This window comes from Bos indicus x Bos taurus, chromosome 10, assembly GCF_003369695.1.
Source record: "Bos indicus x Bos taurus breed Angus x Brahman F1 hybrid chromosome 10, Bos_hybrid_MaternalHap_v2.0, whole genome shotgun sequence".
Lineage (NCBI taxonomy): Eukaryota > Metazoa > Chordata > Mammalia > Artiodactyla > Bovidae > Bos > Bos indicus x Bos taurus.
Genome location: NC_040085.1, coordinates 29018061 through 29032421, shown reverse-complemented (window position 1 = coordinate 29032421; position 14361 = coordinate 29018061).

The window sequence follows — 14361 nt, the reverse complement described above, 5'->3', positions numbered from 1 at the left end:
TGTATGTCTGTGTTGACTTTGTCAGGTTTCAGATACCACGATTCTATCAACTTCATAAAATTGATTAGAAAGTTTTCCAGCTTTTCAAATTCTCTGAAACAATCCAGAAAACTCAGGAATTATATACCACTTAGGGGTGGTGATTTTTAAAATAGTATTCTTTCTATCTTTCCAATTTCAATTGGCATATTAGTTGAATATGTCTTGATGGGTCATTTTTTTCCATTTAAATATTCTAGAGAATTTTCTAATACACTGACACTCTAACAGGTATTAGCATCAAGTTATATGAATATTCCCTTATAATATTAATTTTTTTCTTAGCCATACTTGTATTCCTTTTCTCTTTCCTAAAGTCATTTTTATTAATATTTTCTTCCATTTTCTGTTCAGATTATTTTCTTTCTTTCTTGTTTAATATTTAAGACATTTCTAAAACCAGTTTTTTCTTTGAATAAATTTTGACTGCACACTGAGCATTTTGATATGTAGTTCTGTCAATATTGTTATTTTTCTTCCTAAAAATGCTGCAACTGTGATTTGATTTCCTCTTTGACCCAGGAGTTATTTGGGGAAGTGTTATATCAGCTCCTTTCTAACACTGACCCTTTTCTTGCGGTAAAATGAAAGGCACAGTGAATGCATTTTAGCCCCGGGAGATCTGGAGGGAAGTCTAGGCTGAGACAAGTGCTGGTGCAGGCAGCGTGGGTGAAGTGCTTGATAAACAGTCTGGGGATTCCTCAGTGAGGACGCAAAAAATAAGGCAGTAGATGCTAAAAGGAAAGTTGGGTGGCAATAAAAAGCAGACTCCAAGATGTAATCAAGGGCTGGCTGTGGTTCTAGCTTCTGTGCTGTCGTGGTAGATGGATGCGGTCCATCGCTTGTTGGACCATCTTTCCTCTGGGGTTAGCAGCTGATGAGTGCTGCTGGGGACATCAGCCATTGAAAATCATAGCACTGATCTCCCATCTCTGAGTGTACAGCAGCTGCTTGGGAGGCCAGCGAGACAGGGTGCACATGCCCCCCAGGCAGTGGAGCCCTTAACTGAACCTTCCTTCTTTCCCCACCTGCAGGAACCTCCACTTAGGAAGGTCTGAGAGTGGGCTCTTCCCTGTTAGTGGGAAAAGGTGGAAAATCTGGGTAACAAATTTTTCTTTCTCTTTTTTGAAACCTATATTACCTTTATTTATATTTTTCTATTCCTTTTTACCAGTTTTATTGATATAATTGACATATAGCATGAATTTAAGATGTACAACATAAGAATTTGCTATATACACATATTGTGAAATATTCACAAAATTTGTAAACATCCATTACCTCACATAGTTACAAATATTTTTTCTTATAGTGAGAACTCTTAAGATTTACTCTCTGAAGCAACTATCAAGTATACATTATTGTTAACTCTAGTCACCAGGCTGTATGTTACATCCCCAGGACTTGTTTACCTTATAACTGAAAGTGTGTACTTTTGACCACCTTCACCCATTTCTGCCCTCCCACATACCCTGTTCTCTGTTTCTGTGAGTCATGATTTTGTATTTTATTTTTATTTTTTAAAGATTTTTTATTGGAGTATAGTTGTGACTCAGACGGTAAAGCGTCTGTCTACAATGCGGGAGACCTGGATTCGATCCCTGGGTCGGGAAGATTCCCTGGAAAAGGAAATGGCAACCCACTCCAGTACTCTTGTCTATAAAATCCCATGGATGGAGGAGCCTGGTGTCCCTGGGGTCGCAAAGAGTTGGACACGACTGAGCGACTTCACTCACTCACTTGCTTATAGTTGCTTTACGATGTTGTGTTAGTTTCTACCGTACAGCAAAGTGAATCAGTCATATGTATATTCCCTCTCTTTAAAATTTCCTTCCCCTTTGAGTTACCACAGAGCATTGGGTATAGTTCCCTGTGTTATACAGAAGGTTCTCGTCAATTATCTATTCTATACATAATATCAGTAGTGTATATATGAAAATCCCAGTCTCCCAATACCCCCCTGAAATTTGTTTTTATAGATTCTACCTATAAGTGAGATTATACAGTATGTATCTTTCTCTGTCTGAATTTTTCACTTAGCATAACACTCTCAAAGTCCAACTATGTGGTCACAAATGGCAGGACTTTCTTCTTTTTTATGGCTAAATAATATTCATATATATCATATTTATACACACACACACACACACACACATATATGCTGCAATGAACATTGGTATGTAGATATCTTTTAAGTTAATGCTTTTGTTTCCTTTAGATAAACACCCAGGAGTGGAATTGCTGGATCATATAGTAGTTCTAGAGGGATGGTATGGGGAGGGAGGAGAGAGGAGGGTTCAGGATGGGGAACACATGTATACCTGTGGCGGATTCATTTTGATATTTGGCAAAACTAATACAATTATGTAAAGTTAAAAAAAATTTTTTTTGAGCACCCTCCCTTCTGTTTTCCATAGTGGCTGCACCAGTTTACTTTCCTGCCAACAGTGCATAGCACTTCCCTTTTCTCTACATCCTCACCAACACTTGCTATCTCTTATCTTTTTGATAATAGTCACTCTAACAGGTGTAAGGTGATAGCTGTTTGTGATTTTGACTTGCATTTTCCTGATGATTAGTGATGTTGAGCACATTTTCCTGTACCTGTGGGCCATCTGTATGTCTTCTTCAGAGAAATGTTTATTTAGTTTTAGTGCAGGAGACATAAGAGATGTGGGTTTGATCCTTGGGTAGGGAAGATCCCCTGGAGAAGGGAATGGCAACCCGCTCCAGTATTCTTGCCTAGAGAATTCCCATGGACGGAGGAACCTGGCAGGCTACAGTCCACAGGGCCATAAGGAGCTGGACGTGACTGAAGCAACTTAGCACAGCACGATAATCAGTGATGTTGAAACCTTTTCATGTGCCTGTCGGCTATCTGTATGTCTTCTTCAGAGAAATGTCCATTCAGTTCCTCTGCCCATTTTTTAATCGGATTGTTTGTTTTCTCTTTTCTACTTGGATGGCATCAGCAGCACCAGTGCCTTTTGCCACAAATGACAGAGCAACTCCCTTTGGCAAAGATGGGCTTCATTTTTTGGATTGTTCTTAATGTTCTTCCTTTTTGGTATGGCTTAAGCACTGCCTGTGTACGTCTTGACAAGTAAACCTTCAAAATGACAGGCAGCGGCTTGGAGGAGGCCTGAAGTAAGTGAAATGTGGGATCAGCCTGTGCCCCTTTCTTCATCACAGGTGTCAGCATTCATTTTTTGCTTTCTCTCTTTCATCTGGGGCAGGCTGGCTGTGTACTAGGTGTGGGGGGAGCATGTCTGCCTACCTCTTTCCTGCTGTTTCCCATTTACTGGGTAGACAGTCTCAGAATTCTGGCGGAGGTGGTAGCCATGCTCTTGCCCTGTTCGATGGCTTTGGAAGTGAGAATCCTGGTTGTTCTGACTTGTGTTGGCACTTTTGTGTTACAGACTCAGAGCAGGATGTCACATGATGGCTGGCGCCCCTCACCAGATATAGCCTGGATTTTAGTGGTAAGGTCATGTCCTTTGGTCTGAAATCAGCCTAGACCTACATGAATCTTGAGACAAACTTTATCGGGGTAGAAGTTTGGGGAAGTTTATTATCAGGCCCCATTCTCTTCTTTGTAAGGTATTTTCTCCAAATATGATGGTGCCTCTTTTCCCCTTTTAGATAATTTATTACCTCCATAAATTGACAACTGCCTTCACAACATTTGTTAGACTCACCCATCCGGAGGCAGTGTTTCTTCACTGTAGAAAGTGCTAGTGTCTCCTGATTCTCATCTTTCAATTACTAGAAAGCCTCGAGTTTTATCTGGGCCCCTGACTGCCCAGAATAAAGCACTGCGTTTGTCTGGCTTCAAATGTCTCCTTCCGTCCCCCACCCTCCATCCCATGGAACTGAATGTGGATGTGCTGGGTGCATCTTGGGTCTTACAAAGGAGGACTGCAGAGTAGGGATGACAGAACAGTGAGAGAGAAGGAGCCTGGGTCTCAGACTCTGAGGGGCTTCTGTATCAGCTCAGCTTATGCTCAGTCTCTGAGCTCTGTTCTAGCAGTTGAGCCTGATCCTTATCAGTGGCCATGGACATGGGCTCATGGTGCCTTATTGGCGAGGCAGCACCTTTTTTGTGAGAGGGACTCAGTAAAGGCAGGTGTCTGTCTTTATATTGCTGCATTGAGGGGGGGCTCCCCACATACTTGTCAATATCTGTGCCCCAGGACCTTTTTTGCACTCTATGATGACAGTCTTCCCACCAAAGTTCTCTATTTCCGAGCCTCCTCTAAGGCTCACCCAACATAGCACCTGTAGGTAGGAGAGAGTCATCTTCCTTTTTGAGCACAAATTTTGAGCTGCCTTTTAAAACTGTGTTCTGTATATTGACTTGAGAATTGATAATAATCTCTTTCCTTGCATACAAAAATCAAGGGTTCTGTTTCTATAAAAAGCAGTTGTAATTTTAAGTGCAGTTCTTCTCTGGCATGAGATATATCAGGTTTCGATAAATAATCAGAGACCACTGTTTGAAAATAAGTTGTGTGAAACAGGTTTGGGCCAAGGTTGGCAAACTATTACTGGAAAGGGCCAGATAGTAAATGTTTGAGGCTGTGCTGGGCCAGTAGGATCTCTGTTGAAACTGTTCAACTCTGAAACCATTGCAGAGTGAAAACAGACACAAGCAATACATATTAATAGGTGCACGGCCAGGGCCCTGTGCCTGAGAAACTTTATTTACAAGAACATGTGGCGGCCTGGATGTGGCTGGTAGACAGAGTTTGCTGACCTTTGACTTAGGGACTTTTAAAACTATTCCCTTTAATGATTTTGCTGTTAAATTAGGAGCGGTGTCTACCAACAGGCAAACTCCCCATGAAGGCCCTTTGCTATAGACACTTACCGATACCAGCCAGGGAAGGGCCAAAGCTTGTACTAAGAGTCTTGGCTCCTGGGTGTTGTGGAAATATTTTGGGGGAAAGTAGGCTTACTTAGGACAACACAATCTGAATGATCAGTTTCTTTGTTTCTTACAGAATGCCACTTAAAAGTTTTAAATCTTACTTCCGGCAGCTCTGTGGCAGATGCGGAGCCTGAGAGAGTGTTTGAAGATTTGTACATTGTCTTTGCATTCAAGGTCACAATTTTAACATATGCCTTCCAAAGCGGGAACTCAAGGATTATTTTTTTGGCCCTTTTCCCCACAAGGGAAGAACCAGAGATGGTTGGGCATTTTTCTGCTTTCATTTTTATTTAGCAGATCCTGACAGGAAAGTGGCACACCCACTGGGAATTTAGCAAAACCGGAGACCCGTGCCATAATATGGGGGGATTTATGGACGTGCTTTCTGAGGTATTTTTGTAGTACAGTGTCTCTGTGGTTTTGGAATGAGGAATGAGATGTTTATTTTCCTCTTGGCAATGTGTGCCCACACTTTGATTTCAGTTCCTTTAAATTCAACAAGTCTTCACTGAATACTTTGTATGTGTCCATTCCCTATAGGTTGAAAGGGGGAAAAATGGGACATGGATCCAGGCATTTCCTGGGAAAAGGGGGCTTATGGGTTTTGGCTTGATGTCTTATTTCCCACTGTTTGCATAGACGTGGATCCTAATATAGAATAACCATCATGGGTTTTTTCCCTGTTGTTTTATTTCCACATGAAAAGAGAACACATGCAACCCTATGTGCCCTCAATCCATCCCAATTGGTTGGAACTCTGCAGGGCATACCTTTCTTTCAGATATTTTTTAGGAGCATGTGGTTTTTTTCTAAAATTCAATTTTTGTCACAGGTCCCCTTAGAGGAACATTACTCTGTGCTAGCGAAGGGATTCAGTATCACCTCATCAAACTCCTGCTTCAGACCCAGAGGAAACAGAGCATGTGGACACAAGATAACCCCCTCCTCAAACAGGGCGCCCTTTGAAAGCCAGCACAGCACATATTCGAGGTGCTTTCCTTCCTACCTTTCCTCTCCCAAGCCATATATGGTAGAGGAGCTGGGCTGCTTTCAATAAAAGGAATTCTTTGATGTAGGAGACTGAACTGGGCTGTTTTTGGCCTGTGGTAGGAGGGAGTCGGGGAAAGGGGAATGAAAGTTCATGGAGGAAGCTGTAGCCTTTAGGTCAAGCTGAAATGTGACCCTCAGAGCTTGCCAAGTCCATGAGGGAACATAAGTTGCCTTTGGACGGCTTCTCAACGGCCCCTCTGTGGTCTTGAGTCCCAGGCCTTAGTGAGACACTCTGTGATGTGAACGAGGAGGGTCAGCCCACACAGCAGGGACCTGCCCTATCCACACAGGAGGCTGACCAGTGGCATCTTCCAAGTAGAGACTTGGGGAATGGAAACATATGCACGGAACTCTTATCCCAATGCCCTGGCTACCTAGATCTGATAATTTGCCTTATTTTTTTCTACCAGTAAAGAGGAATGCTGACTTATTTTTTAAAGTTCACACTCCTATGGAGTCCACTGGGGCAAATCAAACTATCTTTTCTTACCTAATTTTCAAGCTTTCAGACCTCCCTGAATCCTGCTAAAATATCTCAGAATGTTTTTGACTGATCCTGAAACTCTGAACATGACCATTGCTTTCTCTGACCCAAACTCTTGTTTATTTAATCCTCTTAAAAGTTAGAATTATTGCCAAACCATAGTTTTTGTTTGATTTTATGTTTTGCATTCTCCCAGGGACACTAGCAGCATCAGTTTTAAAAGGGGCCATGTTTATGGTTATTGTCCAGTCGGCTTACTTTTCTAGTTCTCAGGCAATGACCTAAGACTGTTGTGTTTGGGTTCCCAACACTACCGAGAATGTTGACATTTTAAAGTCCTTCTCAATATTCTCTCTGTCTCTGTTGCATACACAAACATGCTCACTCCATACTAAAGAAAAATGCTTTTGAAAAAGAGATTTAATTTTTATTTTGCTTTTGTATCACTAGTGCATTTTTAAAGCAATTTTCTCTTTTGAACTTTAAAATTAGTTTCTGGAACCTCGAAATTTGTGGTGTCATATTGGTGGCCAGTCAGGATGTTTGGGAGTTTTGGGTCAACAACCAGCATGCTGTTTCAATTTGGTTCTTTCCCAGGCCTCTTGAGTTTGGAACACAGGTTAAAAGTCTTTTGAGTCCTGGTCTCATTTTCTCAGGAAAGTTTCAGGGGGAAAAACAAAGATTTTGGTATCAGAAGGACTCAGGCTAAAATTCTCACTCACATTCTCTTTTGTAAACTTGGAAAAGTTACTTGATTTCTTTACATCTCAATTGCCTCATGTGCAAAATGAAGAAAAAAAAAAAAAAAAAAACCCTGCTTGAGATCCTTCTGAAGATTCAGTGTAGTCATATTTATGAAGTGGCTAGCCCAGTATCTGACATTTAAGGGCATGAGAGGTGTTTTGCTTGCTCTTCCTTGCCTCCCTCCTGGTTCCTCTACTTGTTGCTCTGTGGATTGTGACCTGGCTAGTCCATCACTCTGTAGTAGCTCATGTGAATGAAGAGAAGATGTTGAGACTTGGCATATGAGGTTGCATGGTCAACCAAGGTAGGGGACAGAATTCTTCCTGGACATGCTGAACACAGGGAAGCAAGCTCATGGTTATATCAGGCACCCTAAGGCCTTTCCTTTGTATATTTATCCATGCCAGGGATCAATAGGGAGACTGTTGACTCATGGATCCCAGGAATCAACAAGGAGACACTACCACACGGGCTTGATTAGCTGAATGGGGCTTGGCTGCTGCACACAGAACAAGAATGAAGGGCAATGCCCATCACTGCTGATGTGGTGAACACTATGGAAGGTACATAGCAGGTTACCTATCTGAGAGCCCACCTGTTCTCTTTGGATATTCCTTACTTGAGGGATAGGAGAAATGACAGCACAGTGTTTTCTGGAGGCAGGAGGTCAGATTATAGCAGCTTTAGCAATTCCCTCAGACCGTTTGCTTCCCAGGTGGCTCAGTGGTAAAGAATCTGCCTGCCACTGCAAGAGACATTGGAGACATGAGTTTGATGTCTGGGTCAGGAAGATCCCCTGGAGTAGGAAATGGAAACCCACTCCAGAATTCTTGACTGGAAGAGGAGCCTGGTGGGTGACAGTCCATGGGGTCTTAAAGAGATTTAGTGACTGGACAACAGCAACTAAATATTCAATGTGGTGTGATCATACTTGAGAGAAGATTTGATGGGTGAGCAGCATTGGGTGTTTTTTTTTTAAAATAGGACTGACACATTTTTGGCTTTAAAGAGTTATGTTGAATGAAGAAAAGAAGAACTCTCTCCCCCAATGCTGGTATCCTCTTCTACCAAAGACCATTTACACCATGTATCTTTTCTTTTCATACTTTTTTTCACTCTTCCTATGTAGGAAGGTATCAGCTAGCAGGCCATCAACCACTGTACTGAGTAGTGTTCTGAGAGGAGTTTATACATAGGATCTAGCCCATATTTACCCAACTAGATGGTTTTTCACTAAGGTCCCCTTCATACTTCTTGACCTTTGAACTATAACTCCAGTGGTTGTGACTACCAGCCTAGATTGTCTTAGCTTGCTTATTTATATGGAAGCATAATTGACAGTCCAACACACCACAGACCTGGCCTTAAAATTAATGGAGACATTCAAGAAAAATTAAGCTGGAATCAAGTGAAGACATTAAAAACTGAAGGATGTCACCACAGCACCAGCAGCATATTAGTGAAGGTCACCAATGCACAAGGCTCTTGGCTACCTCGTATTGATGTGTAGACTAAGAATGTTGATTAGACTAACAGACTTAAAAAAGCATCTTATAATGTAGGATCCTATTAAGTAAACTGAGCTTGTGAAAGATCCCCAGAGAGCTGTTCTGCCCACCTATTCATGAAAATATACACATGAAGTGACTTGATTTCTGTGTATAGATGATTGCCCAAGAAGATGTTGGACATGTGGGACTCTTTGTAACCAAGAAAAGAATGTACTCTGAGAAAATTCTGGCAGAGGGCCCTGTATAGAAGGAAGTGGTGGTCCTCAAAGACACTCTGAAGAGTCAGAAGGGAGAGGAAGGCTTGAGGAGGGTGGAGCAGGGCAGAGAAGACTTAGTGAGCTGGTACACATTATGGGAGGAAGGCAAGAAGATACCAGGTTGTCATAAGGAGAGGCCTTGAAAGCCATTTTTTCAGGCCCTGTGAGATGGACTAATGGGAGATACTTTCTGTTTAATGGAGAACATTTCAAGGACTTCTTGACTTGCTGCATCTATCTGTCACATTAGTGATTACACTGTTCCCAAGACACCATGATAGATCCTGAGGTTGTGAAAGGTATGCATTAGACTATCCCTTCCTTACTCCTTGGAAGGAAAGTTATGACCAACCTAGATAGCATATTCAAAAGCAGAGACATTACTTTGCCAACAAAGGTCCGTCTAGTCAAGGCTATGGTTTTTCCAGTGGTCATGTATGGATGTGAGAGTTGGACTGTGAAGAAAGCTGAGTGCCAAAGAATTGATGCTTTTGAACTGTGGTGTTGGAGAAGACTCTTGAGAGTCCCTTGGACTGCAAGGAGATCCAACCAGTCCATTCTAAAGGAGATCAGTCCTGGGTGTTCTTTGGAAAGAATGATGTTAAAGCTGAAACTCCAGTACTTGGGCCACCTCGCACGAAGAGTTGACTCATTGGAAAAGACTCTGATGCTGGGAGGGATTGGGGCAGGAGGAAAAGGGGACGACAGAAGATGAGATGGTTGGATGGCATCACCAACTTGATGGACATGAGTTTGAGTGAACTCTGGGAGTTGGTGATGGACAGGGAGGCCTGGCGTGCTGCGATTCATGGGGTCACAAAGAGTCGGACACGACTGAGCGACTGAACTAAACTGAACTGAACCTTCATAGAGCCAGTGACATCTCTGAGGAGACCAGAACTACACAGAGATAGGCACAATCTTATCTGCTGAGTAATGGAACTTCACAGAAAGATGGTTTGTGCAGCAACATGCTATATAGAAGATGAGTCAGCATGGGAAAAAACCATTGTCTGAGTCACTGCTTGACAATCTTTTTCTCTAACAACGAGCTGTTTTTCAAATGTAAACTGCATTTCACGTTTCTCTGAAATGACCAAAGACCACGTTTTGCTTTCAGAAGGGAAACTTACAGTACAGCCGGGAGTGGCTTCTAGGTTTCCTTTTCCCCTCTGTTCATAAAGGCAATGGTGGGGTAAGAAAGAAGAGGGCTCTGTGTCCAGAGATGCCATATGATGTGGGCGGCAGAAGCCACACTGAACTCTTGCGCAGCAAAAGTAGAAATACTTAGACATTATTGCCTGGGCTAAACAGGTGTGAACAATTCTCTGGGTGCTTTTCCTCTTGAACTTTCCCTCTTGCTACCAAAGCCTCTTATGGTCAGTCTCATGAATTTACACATTTATTCATTCAGCACATATTTTGACCTCCAACTATGTTTCAGGTAGACCATAAAGTACTAGGTAGCCAAGAATATATAGGCTCAGACAGTCCCTGCCCTCAAGGAACTTTAGTGAGGGAGATATCATTGAAAGTGAAAAGTGAAAGTGAAAGTTGCTCAGTTGTGTCCAACTTTTTGCAACATTATGGACTATACAGTCCATGGAATTCTCCAGGCAAGAATACTGGAGCGAGCAGCTGTTCCCTTCTCCAGAAGATCTTGCCAACCTAGGGATCAAACCCAGGTCTTCCACGTTGCAGGCAGATTCTTTACCAGGTGAACCACCAGGGAAGCCCAAGAATACTGGAGTGGGAAGCCTATCCCTTCTCCAGCAGATCTTCCCAACCCAGGAATTGAACTGGGGTCTCCTACATTGCAGGTGGATTCTTTACCAGTTAAGCGATCCATTAGTTCAAGAATAATTACACATGTTATTTTTATTGTGCAATATTGCTGCCTAAAAATTATAATTAAGTCAATTATAAGCTCATTTACTACATCCACAGCTAATGAATATGGGTGGTTATTTTCCAAGAGCCACAGATGCATCATAATTGTAGTACTGAGATGACAGCTGCACTGGCCAAGTGCAGAGTGTGATGAGAGGATACAATGGTGACTGTCCTAGCCTGAGGGGGCTGGGAAAAGCTTTTCTGAGAGAGTGACTTTTAGTAGAAGATTTGCAGAGTGAATAGAAATCCAGTGGGAGGGACTTCTCTGGTGGCCCAGTGAAAAGAATCCACTTTCCAATGCAAGGGATGCAAGTTCAGTCCCTGGTCAGGGAACTAAGTTCCCACATGCCACAGAGCAACTGAGCCCATGAGCTGCAACTGGAGAATCCAAGCCATGACTTGAGAGAAGCCAATTCACCACAATAAGAACTCATGTGCTGCAACTGAGACTGACACAGCTAAAAATAAATAATAGATATCTTTTTGGAAATTTGGTGAGGGGAAAAGGAAGTAGAGATGAAGAATAGAAAGTGGTCTAGGCAGAGGGAACAATATGAACAAAGGCCTTGGGGGTCTTTGAAACCAGTACTGGTATGGATTTGTAAACCCTTCCAGGGGTGTTTTAGAGTGGTCCCCTTATTCCATTCAAACAGAGTTCAAAATGCCTTCAGTTGCCCACTCTATGTGCTGTCAACCCATTCCCAGCCCCTGCTTTTTCCTCATCCCCCATACTCTCAGCCCTCTTCCTGGAATGTCCAGTCATCCAAGACCGTCTGCATGCAATACTGCCTCTTCCTTGACCTTGGTCAGCAAGCTTTGGTAGGAGACATGTGTGTCTAGACAAAAGATTGGTCTTTGTGAAAGTAAGTGTTCCAGGTCTGACTCAACCTGACCCAAAGCCAAGAAAGAGATAAGGTTGATGGAAAAGATCTCCTTAGTGAACTGCAGTAAAATGACAGCCCAGAGGCGAAGGCGCACAACAGCTTTGGGGTTTCCTGGGGCTGCTGGCCCCAGACAGGCTCTCGAAAGCACTCGAGGATAAGAGGTAGGAAGGCTATGTCATTTCCTCTCTGCTACTTGTATTTTAACATTTGCCTGCCTCTCACACTAATCATGATTCCCCACACCCACGCTCCAGTCACCCTATAGCTTTGGGAGATAAATACTATTCCTCTTACATGGGATAAATGTTGAGGTGACATTTATAGGACTGAAGATTATTCAATCAGCTTTCCTGGTGGTACCCTTTTAAAAAAAATCCTTTCAATCTCAGAATGTTCATTTATAAGATGGTTGGAAAGATGAGCCTATGTTGTTACTGAGAGGACTTAGAGTATAAACAATGGATTATTAATGATATGGAATGTTAAATATTAAAGAAGAAAATTCCCATGTTTCCAAGCATCCCAGGTGGCCATTACCCACAGTGGAGGAGTTGTCTTCATATGTGCACTCACAGGAGCTCAGTTTAGGGAACCACCAATGTAATAGTAAAGAAGTTGGGCTTCCCAGGTGGTGTGGTGGTAAAGAATCCCCCTGCCAGTGCAGGAAAGGCAGGAGACGTGGCTTCCATCCCTGGGTCAGGAAGATCCCCTGGAGAAGGGAAAGGCTATCCACTCCAGTATTCTTGCCTGGAAAATTCCATGGACAGAGGAGCCTGGCGGGCTATAGTCCATGGGATTGCAGAGAGTCAGCCATGACTGAGCATGTAGGCATGCAATGTAATAGTAATCTTGCAGTTTTTTTTTTTTTTTCTTCCCAGAAATAGAAGATATAAATAAGATTTAAATCAGTAGCCAAGAGACAAACTTTGGTCTTAATTTAATTGAGAGGAAAAATTTTAAAGCAACATCTAACCTTTTTGTAATGTTCGGAGCCTTTTCAGTACAGAAGCATACCTCAGAGATGCTCTGCGTGCAGTTTCAGGTCACTGCAGTAAAGTGAATATCCCCGACTTCTTTACTATTACATTTACTTCTTTGCTATTACATTGGTGGTGCCCTAAGTGAGGTCCTGTGAGTGCACATATGATGACAACTCCTCCACTGTGGGTAATGGCCACCTGGGATGCTTGGAGTGAGTCACATGAATTTTTGGGGTTCCTAGGGCATATAAAAGTTGTGTTTATATTATACTGTAGTCTATTAAGTGTGTAATAACATATCTTAAAAAAAAAAAACAGTGGCCACCTTAGTTGAAAAGTAATGGGCTTGGAAAATGGTACCTATAGACTTGCTGAATTCAGGGTTGCTACAAACCTTCACTTTGTGAAAAACAGCATTTTTGAAGTGCAATAAAACATATCAGACTTAGTGCTCAAATGTCATTGGTACCCACATCCTGCACACAGGACCACATGACAGACTCTTATTTTAGGGTCATTTGCTTGTTTTACTATCTGATACTTTATGATTTATCATCTGCCCCCTTCTTCCACACTTGAATATAAGCTCCAGATGGGCATTTAGGTCATCTCTGTTGCCTTCAACAGTGCCTGGAACATGGTAGGTACAAAGAAATGCAGAAATGCTTGTTTATAAATAGTTTTAATCAAATAAATGTGTTTCTCCTAAAGCAATGAGAGAGAACACTTAGAAAACTAAAAAAAATTTAGCCTCTCAAAATATGGCCTTTCTGGCCCTATTTCTCCTTACAGGATGTCACCTTGGCCTTAGAGTGGCCTAATATGAGAGTCCTTTATTCCTAGCAACCATATGGGAAGCACAGAATCAAACCACCTGGGAAGAGGGTACCTCCCTGGGTGTTGGGTTCAGGATTGTGCCTAGGCCTCTGATCCTCAACCTCAACCATCACAGGTCTCGTGGCTTCAGTAAATGTGGTGCCAAGAAGCCCTCAAGGCAAGAGGGAAGCACGGAAGGAGCTGTCTTTCAAGGCCGGAGGCCAGCCAGCCAGACCCAAGAGTAACCTCCAGGCAGGACTGGTGACCCTGCAAGCGTGTCCCCTTCAAGCCAGCAGAGTAAAGGCAGATAATGTACTTGGTATTTAAAAAGCAAAACACTGATGCCAGAATTTTAGGACATTTTGGTGGCACCTGTGAGGCTTCCCCCGTGGCTCAGTGGGTAAAGAATCTGCCTGCAATGCGTGAGTTCTGGGTTTGATCCCTGGGTTGTGAAGATCCCCTGGAGAAGGGAAAGGCTACCCACTCAAGTATTCCGGCCTGGAGAATTCCATGGACTATATAATCCATAGGGTCGCAATGAGTTGGACACGACTGAGCGGCTTTCACTTCACTTCACTCGGTGGCACCTGTAACCATAACCCCATTTTACCCTTCTATTTACAGTGCCATAAAATTTTTGCTTTCTCCACACCAAAGCAAAACAAAAATATGGAGCGTGTCAAAACTGTGAGTGACCCAGGGAGAGACATAGTGGTCTTGGGTTTCTGTGTTTTGGTGTTCTCTCCTGAAGCCCAACCTCTCCACAGCTCCAG